Source organism: Emys orbicularis, chromosome 1 (genome assembly GCF_028017835.1).
Source record: "Emys orbicularis isolate rEmyOrb1 chromosome 1, rEmyOrb1.hap1, whole genome shotgun sequence".
NCBI classification, from domain to species: domain Eukaryota; kingdom Metazoa; phylum Chordata; order Testudines; family Emydidae; genus Emys; species Emys orbicularis.
The window spans coordinates 109,970,404-109,979,533 of NC_088683.1; positions in this window are offsets into that span (position 1 = coordinate 109,970,404).

Consider the following 9,130-nt stretch of genomic DNA (forward strand, 5'->3'; position numbering starts at 1 on the left):
GAAGTCTTTTAAGATTCTTGTCACAACTAGAGAACTCTGTGGAAACTGTCTGTTTGGGGTGGGTGGGAAGGTTTAGTATTTGCTGGCAAAAAGTAAGAGGGGGTGGGACAGTAAGTATTCAGTTCAAAATACTACTGTTTAAAATCTCATTGTTTCTACCACTGGCACTTTATTGGCAGCAAGAATGGTGAAATCCTCTCTCTAGAAAGCTGGGGTAGGCAAAGTCCTCAATTTTCACAGTGTGGCACTTGGCTGAAAAAGTGCTTGTCATAGTGAAACAACACCAAAACTCTCCTTTTGTTTTCATGAAAAATTCAAAGTAACAGAGAAAAATGTTTCCCTCTCTTTACCTGAAATCCTGCAAATATACCTTCACCCCTCCCTTCCCCAGCAGGGGAATATCCTTTTCATGCAGTCTTGTTGTTTTTTCATTCACCCACTTCCTCTCCCCTTTTCTTTTATCCCATTAGAAAAAAGGGAAAGTGAAAACCAAGAAAGGTTTTGTTTTTTGTTAAAACTTGGAAAATTTCAGTCAAAATAAAATTTTTCTGTGAAAAATTTCATTTAAAAAGTATTTTGTGGAGGGAAAATGTTGATTGAAAAAAAAATTGACCAGCCCTAATTTTAATAGAGATTGGATCTGTCCTTTTCTTGAGGGTACAGGAGGGCTGATCATTTCTTATTTTAGCCCACTATTTCAATTGACTGTGAGGCCCAGGGAAAAGGCATCTGTTATATGAGTGAAAGTACTACCCAGCTGGCTCCTGGAAAGTCCCATAAAAGGGCTACACTGGGGAGAAGACTGGTTTTTCACTCAAGACAACATTTAGATTAGGAGTTTAAGGAATTTCAGTGCCCAAATGCCACTGAATTTGCATTTGAAAATCCCAACCTTCTAGTACAAGGGATAGAATTTGGCTGCATAGGAAAGCAGGAATTTTTGCAGGGAAGTCCCATGGCCTGTGTTATGCAGGTCAGACTAGATTATCACAATGGTCCCCTTTCAACTTAAAATATATGAATCAATGAGAACCTGCCGACATCAGTGGTTTTGCACTGGGTGTAGGGGGAGTCCATCTGAACAGATCACGCTACAGGATTGGGTCATGGCTTGTAGAAATGGTGGAGCTTCCTTTCCTCACACTAACACACTAAAATCCCACCACCACCGTATCAAATAAACTCCAGGCACATCCTCTTTGTGCTCCCCCTGGTTCTGGAATGGAAAGGATGCTTTAGGCTACGTCTTGCAAGGCAGAAGTTCTCAAACTGCTCTCTGGAGCCCTCCTTCATCCCCTGCATCCTGTAACAGTGTGAGACACAAGCAGTTGCTGGAAAGGAAGGTGGTTCCAGGAGGGAAGAGTTTCTTTCACTCAAAGGCTTGCCAACGCACAGACGTGCACAGCTTACTAAGGCTTGGTTTACACTTAACACTTATGCAAGCATAAGTATGTTGGCCAGGAGTGTGAAAAACACATACCCCTGGTTGGACGTAGCTATGCCTACCACACCCCCAGTATAGATGCAGCTATGCCAATACAAGAGTGCTTCTGTGAGCATAGCTACTGTTATATGGGGAGGTGGGGTTCTTATGTCGATGGGGTTCTCTTGGTCTACACTGGGGGGCTATGCCCATGTAGCTATGTTGGCGTAGGCTTTGTAGTGGAGACATAGCCGAAAGATGTGATGTTGCCCCAATGTAGTGAAACTGGTGCAGCTTTGCATATGGACGCTCTTAAATCATTTTAAACCTGGCTTACCTTGGTGTAGCTTGCCTCTATTAAATGAGGAGCTGTCAGGAGTTGAGAATGCTGCAGATAGATGGCCTCATTCTCCTCTGATATACACTGGGCTAAAAGTTTTATAAAGAGGACTGCTCTCCCCTTCCACCTGTAAGGGGTTAGAAGTGGATGTAAGTGGCCCGCTTCAGGAATGGTTTCCGTCTTCATTTGCTACAGCTATAATATGGCCCTGAGGGAATGATAAGTATCCCTAAAATAACATGACCTCCTAGGGACACTCAAAACCAGTAGAGAGAGATGAAATGCCATGCTTTGGCTTGAGATGCATCTGAGTGCGAACCCTGGATTCAAACACCTGCAAATTTGGGGACGTTGGGATCTAGATTCAGATCCAGATTCTGTGGCTTGGGATGCTGCCTAGTTTTAACATTGCTCCTGACAGAAACACCCCATGCTGAAAGGGAGGCCCCTGTTTGTAACACTAACACTGTGTCACCCACCAATCAGGATCATCTAATGATGTAGTGCCATTCCTTCCAGATCTACTCTTCAGGGAAGAGGGATGTTGCAATTTTGAGAACCATAAAAATCAGCAATCGGAAGCAGCAGCTTGCTTGGGCTCCTGGTTCAGAATAGCTAGGTGCCAACTCAGAAATCATTCTATTAACACCACTTGTGTCCACTTCTCATGTCTCTTTCTCTCTGTGGAGCAGGATTGACGTGGGAATTGGGTGGAAGTTTTGCTTCTGTGCTTTCTTTGAATTGTGCATTAACTGCAACTAAATGAATATGGAGCATGACTAAAAGCACAAGTGACATGCCTGGGAAATGAAGTCCCTCTGAGCTGACCATTAGCAGGGAATATAAAAAGAAAGGAGTAATATGATCATCTTCATAGCTACAAGAATTCAAGTGGTGTTGATGCTGATAAGAGAAATCGTAACATATTTCCCTCACCTTGGTGCATAGCTATTCCTTCATAGTTTGGCCTCCAGTGATAGGCAATTCAAATAAAGCATGGTGCATTAATTGATAATGATCCAGGGGAGAATGAAAACAGCCACCTAACATGCAATACCCCAGCACTTACCAGGCTCTTAGCCCGAGTGAGGGCATGATAGATACTTCCAGTTTGTGTAGGGGAATTCCTTCAAGTACTATCAGATTACTTTGTGATTGTTATTAGGATTAAAAGCTTTGGGGTGAAAGCAGCTGTTCCCTTGTTCTGCATTCTGGCTATCTCTGTGTGTCAGTATATCACATGATTTGTGTCTTCTGAACTGAAGTGTTGCTGAAATTGCTCTGCATCGACATCAACTTATGTAAACCTGCCAAGTCTTTTTTAGTGAAATATTTGATCAGATCTGGCTTTTCAACACAAACCTCCCAGAGCCGTCCAGAGTGGAGAAAAAGGTGGGGAAGGGGAATCTCCCTTTCTATTCTTTAAGCCCTGCGAGGGGGCATCTCCTGTGAACCTGCAATAGTTTTCCAGGGGTTATTCTCTCAAAAGGAGCGTTCCCCCACTAAATTTTGACAAAGTTGGAGGGTTTCCCTTTGAGCTCCTCTCAGACTTCTGAAGGCATTGCTGGGGCTCCTCTCCAAACCTGAGCAAATGGTGGTTGGAGGTTTGAAACTGCAATAGCATTTTTGGCCAGGGGTGGGGAGGGGGAGAGGAAGAGCTCTTGTTGAGAGCAATCCAAAGGTCACCTCTGAATGCAGCCACAAGCCTACCACTTCCTGCCCCAGAAATCTCTAGTTCTCCCTACTCGGCCCCTTCATCCTACAGCAGCACCAGCAGGTCACTGCACTCAAAAATCTCTCTTTGTTTATTCCTGGCACACAGAACTGTAGGCTATGGTGGATCATTGGATGCTTTTTTGCCCATTTTGTGAGTCCTGCACAAAATTAAGTTGAGAATTAATGGGACCCTGGAATTAGGAAGAGGCTGTCCAAATTACATGGGAAGATGGGCTTTTTGGTGAAGCCCTTTCCTCACAAGTCTTCTCTAGCTGGGGGTTTTCTGGTAGAGTGGAACACATCATATGCAATGAAAACTAGGGACTCCAATGTAAAGGAGAACCGCTTCAAACCCACAAGGCCCCCTTTTCAAGTTAAACTGGGAAAAAAGTGGCGATCACCCTGACAGCTTCAGTGGGGTTAAGGATGAGGGGATAGAACTTAAAGGGTGGTCAGAAACTGTGTGAAGAAGTTATGGCTTGCAGAAATAAACCCTTACTCATTCATTACTCTTTAGCACTAAGCCTTCCTGGTGTTTTCCTTTGTCTATAGAACTCCTCAAAGTCAAAAGAGGTCCTGAGTCCAGTTGGTTTCTTCCAGCCTTTGACTTGAATGCTGAATGAGCTGCCTATGATGCAACTGTACCCACAGTTCTCTTATTAAATGTCTGACAAAGAGCTTCCTATTTTCAAAAGCAATTGCCCATATTTAGGCTTTGGTGAAGACCGAAGAGGTGTTCCCCAATCAAAGCCAGTTCAAAAGGCCATTTACGGTTCTAAATAGGATAAGAGAAGTTTGCAGAGAGAAGGCTGCAGCTTTGAATTCCATGAGGTAAAGGTAAGAAAATTTACAGCCTATGCTTCCTATCCATACTTACCTTCCTGTAATTAATTATACAGCCTGAATCCCCTCATCCTAATCTGTCTGGCAACAAGGAACTATCTAGTTTCCCCCATTGAATCGTTACACTTTCAGTGTGGTAATTATGTGATTCATTCAGACTTTTCCCGTTGGAGGGGAATGGCTTTGACTCTTCAGAGATTTTTTTTTTTTTTTTTTGGTCATCGATGGATCTTAACAGAAAAGCAGGATACTACTAATGCTTAGAGCTAGAAATTGGCAAATGAGGATGTCACTAAGCAGGCACAACACCTTTCTAGAACAACAGTTTATAGAAACTACAAAGAGTGACTCCATGATTCAAAATGTATCTTAAAAAAATTGTGGCACCAATCTAAAATAATAAAAATAGAAAGGGCCCTTTCCCTTGTGTAATGAATTACACCTGGGCAAAGTGAGCACAATGACTTCACCAGATACAAGCCAGCAGAGAATCATGGCCAGCAACTCTATTGTTTTAGAGCCAAGAATAGTCAAGCAGAGTGCAAAACGTTCTTCAAAACAAAGGCTAAGATCTTTGTCTCAGAGTAATGTTCTCTTCTACCACCACCAAGTAAAGGGAAAACCATAGTGCCCTCCCCTGTCCTTGCTGCAACTTCCTAGGAGAGGGATCCATTCAGAAGTGTTTGAACATAGGAACCGGGGGTGGGGAGGAAAGGAGGATGGTTTATGTTGCTGCAAATAAAATAAAACCCTCCCAATCCCTGTAGTTGTGGTGTTAAAAATGTAAACGGGAATGAACATTAAAATAACAAATTACAGGCTGAATATTGCACTCAATGAATTTCTAATTATGTACATAAAACCTTACCTTATCTGATGTCTTCTCATGGGTTCTTTCCTTTTCCTTTTCTCTCTTTTGTTTTTTTAAAATTTGTATATTGATTTTGTAAGCTAGCTGTGTGTTATCTTTTTGATATTTTTCAAACTTGTATGAAAGCCATATATACACATTAGAGGCTGAAAGCATTAATCCTGTAACATTCCTTAATGGTTCCCTTAGCTTGGCAGGATCGTGGGAGGTCCTAGAGAATGTATATGTTTACTGATTGTATCAACATAATTTACTTGCTCTTAGTGGAGATGAAGATGTTAAATAAACTAATACACAGAGGTTTGGCGGTGTCATCATCTGCTTGTTGAAACAATAAGGGACTTTGAAAGTCTCCTGCAAGAATTCCAAAGATTTTTGGAGGGGGTGTATATCTTCCAGTGTGGTGTCAGTTTGATGTCAGCCTTGGGATGCTGCATTTTTAATAACCCCTTTCTGTATAAACTCTTAGAAAGAGTCTTTATTTGCAGGAAGAAGCCTGGCCAAGTAACAGAGATGGGCAGCTCCTCTGTAGTCATGGGCATCTAGACTGAAGTCTGTCTTCTCAAAATTCCCTCCATTTCCCAGTCCTGTAAAAGGGAAACACTTTATTAATAAACTCCAGAACATAGACACAACACTGAGAGGTGGGAGAGGAGTTTGGAACCAACTTTCTCATGGTCTCAAATAAGAATATCGTGCACTTCCTCAAGCATGGAATCTTCTCCTCAGTCCTTTTCTGCCATGTCTAATCCTTTTGGGGAAGAGGGGTGGCAATGGTGGGGGAAGTAACTGGGCATCAGACAGGAGATCAGATATTTTCATTTTCATTAAGGAACAAAGAAGAGGGGTAATAAAGTGATGATGGCCTATCTATTCTTTCCATCTCCCTTCCCCTTTTCCCTTCTTGAGTCTTTCTCCTTTGTCTGCCTCCTCTTGTCGTTCCTATTCCCTTTTACTTTTCTTTTTGTTTCCCTTCCCTACTGTTTTCTTAAATAATCAAATACATTGAATACTCCCCCATCCGCTCTTCTCCTGCTGAAGTGGCAGTTCTATTCCCCACTGATAGGACAAGAGGTGTTATGCCTGGAAGTGCGAGCCCAAGCTGGTTGTTGGCTGGATTTGTGATAGAGCTAGGAAAAGTAAATGGGCTTCTAGAATTGTTAGGAAGACAATGAACTACTATTGTAAGCTGTGAAAACTGCCATTGTATTCTTCAAATCGCTAAAGGGCTTGGCAAAGCCCACAAGGAAACCAGCTACCTACTCTTATTTATTTATGCAATAATAATCTGCCATAATCTGCCTGGCAAGCATTTACACTATAAAACTGGGATCAGAGAGGGAGAAATGGCAGCTTTAAGCTTCTTTTATGCTGCCTGTATTCTGGGGCTGTTCGGGGGTCTACCCAGGTGTAAGTTATCAAGGTGCTTTAACTTATACTTTGCTTCCTATGTCCCCCTATGCAGGGCACTCTTGTCCCACACCTTCCCTTCACCAAACATACCCACTATGCCATGTACATGGCTGGCAGAGAGCCCTTATGGCACTTATACACCAGTGAGGTGCCCCCCTGGACAGAAGAAATTCTCAGAGGGCTTTTATAAGACTCATTTATTCTGACAGAGTGGCATAAAGGGATCCTAGTGTACAGTGAGAATCAGGCGCCGTGCTTCTAACACCTCTTATGACACTTTTCTACATACCTCTAGAGGTTGCTATACACACCGTGTTAACTACATAGATCAATGAACATAATAATACCTGGTAGTGAGTGGGAATAGAAGTCAAGTGGTACTTCTAGTCACAGGCTGTAGATGGTTTATGTGGTGCCTAATAACATCAGTTCTTATGTAGGGTAAAGTAAAGGTAATCAGAGCTCCTGCTTCATGGCAACAGCTGATTGCCACAGAGATGAGGAATGAATTCTCTCCCTTCCCTTCCAATGTACAACATTTCTCAACTGACTAGTTACCAATGGACGGGAAGAATGGTCGCTTTCTGAAGCCACAGCCAGAGGCAAGATATTTGACTAGATGGACCATAGGTTGGATCTAGCATGGCAAGTTCTAAATTCCATTTACAAACCATGGTCACAGCATTCCTGGCTAAAAGTACAACCTTACTCAAGGATGGATATTAGGAAAAACTTTTTCACTAGGAGGGTGGTGAAGCACTGGAATGGGTTGCCTAGGGAGGTGGTGGAATCTCCTTCCTTAGAGGTTTTTAAGGCCTGGCTTGACAAAGCTCTGGCTGGGATGATTTAGTTGGGAATTGGTCCTGCTTTGAGCAGGGGGTTGGACTAGATGACCTCCTGAGGTCCCTTCCAAACCTGATATTCTATGATTCTATGATCCTCGTCAAGTTACACTACACATAAAACTACCACTGGCCTTGTAAACTGTAGAACAGTCCCAATGCTGAATGACTGGCCTGCACCAAACAAAACATAAGATCTAAGGGGAAAGAGATTTGTTAAAAATCATAACACTGAAGTAGTGTATAAGTTTAGAATTAATGAATAGAAACCAGCTTGTGCATTGTGAAGAAAATACACATGCATGCCCACCCCAAGTCTCGACAGATTCTCTGAAAGCCACCACTTGGTGTCACTCTCTAATGAAGCTCTGTGGCCAATCAATGTGTCCTTGCCTTGAGGGATGAGCATGCTGCTCCTGGAGCCCTTGTTCTCTGTGATCTGGGATCAACAGAACAATATTTATTACTAAACATATTTCATGGGGTTTGGTGGGGCAAGAAGTGTTCAGGGTTAAGACCTATTAACACAGGAATATAGGAATTGCCGGACTGGCTCAGACCCATAGTCCATCTAGTCCAATATCCCATCTGACAATGGCCACCACCAGATGCTTAAGAGAAAGGTGCAAAAAAACCCAACAGTCTATTTACCAGAGCAGTGAAAGAGCAAAGAAATAATCCCAGCTGCTCATCTGAGTATCTATATCCCTAAATGTTTTGGGTATTTCAGTCACCTCCAAGACATTCCTTTAACTCTTTTTGGTTGGCTGGCCATCCTGCAGTATATATTCATAAAAGTTCGCTGCCTTTTTCAAGTGCTTAAGCCAAGTGTCAGGCTCTTAGGGCACTGTGATTAGGGTGGACGTTGGGTGGGATTGATCAAATGCTTAAGGGTTTACAGAATTAGGTTCCAAGTTTGTAAATTGTTCTGGATGAAACTGGCAGTGCCTGAGCTGTCAGATGAGAAGGAGCTTCATTCGAATAAAGGTGGGCAGATGTGTGATAAGTCTTATCTCCGTTGCTAAGATGAGGAACATATTTTCAGCAAAGTTCTTGACAGATTCCTGAGGCAGCTGGTTTAAGGCCGTCAGTGTCTGGCATTATAATCTTCATTTAGAGTTCTCTTACCCACAAAGCTGGAACATAAGGCATTTGTTTTCTTTGTTTTGCTGCTCCAGTTCCAGTTAACAAAATGCATGTTAGACTAGTTTGGCTGCAAAGAAGAATTCTATGTACACTGGGGACAGCACCTGATTCCCATAAGGCTGCAGAACTGGGCTGACATCAGAATCCAAACATCCTCTGGTCAGTGCAAGCAGAGACATTCCTCTAATGATTTGGACTTGATGTGATGCAGTATGAATGTCATGGATAATTCAGACCAATGGGGAGAAACAGAATCAAAAACACTGTTTAAACACCTTCTGTCCTCCCCACGCCTCCCCTCTTGAGGACTCCTGACCAACCTAACAGCACAATACATATGCTAACAAACTTAAACAAAGCCTCTGTTTGTTTGTTAGCACATGTATTGTGCTGGTAAAGCCATTTAAAGAATGAATGCCCTCCCTAGCTGTGTTCTGCTCCTTTAAGGCTAGCCCCGAGTCTTTCCGGTACCTCGTACCAGCTAAAAATCTCTTGCCAGTACTGCATACAGGAGGGCACCTACTTACTTGCACTCC